The following is a 498-nucleotide window of genomic DNA, read 5'->3' as shown; positions in this document are numbered from 1 at the left end:
GGAGACCCTGTGGGCAGTTCCACTCTGTCCTCTAGGGGCGCTGTGAGTCGGAATTGACTTGAGGGCAGTGAGTTTGTTTTTTGAGACAGCAGTGTGGTTTTAGATTGTCTTGGTGTAATTTTTAGTAGCTTTCCCACTATTTTTGCCTCTTGGAAAGTTTCAGAAGAGTGCATCCTCATTAAATGTGTTTCGGTGTGTTTGGACCAGTCACATAAAATCTCTCTCTAGAATTGACTTTAATGTTTTTCTAGAAATTTAAACTCACATGTGTCTCACTCTCACTGCCGTCGAGTCAGATCTGACTCATAGTGACCCCTCCTTGGGTTTCTGAGGCGGTATCTCTACAGAAGTAGGGTGCTCAGTCTTCCTTCCGAGGAGTGGCTGGTGGGTTTGAACCGCCAACCTTCTGGTTAGCAGTCAGATACCCTAGTGGGGTAATAATCAACTTGTCCAAACAGATCATGAGCTTAACCCCCAGCCCTCTGTCCCCACAGTGTG

The sequence above is a fragment of the Orycteropus afer genome, unplaced genomic scaffold, assembly GCF_000298275.1.
Source record: "Orycteropus afer afer isolate SDZICR_OR568_19922 unplaced genomic scaffold, OryAfe1.0 scaffold00295, whole genome shotgun sequence".
Classification (NCBI taxonomy): Eukaryota; Metazoa; Chordata; class Mammalia; order Tubulidentata; family Orycteropodidae; genus Orycteropus; species Orycteropus afer.
This window is presented reverse-complemented; position numbering follows the sequence as displayed.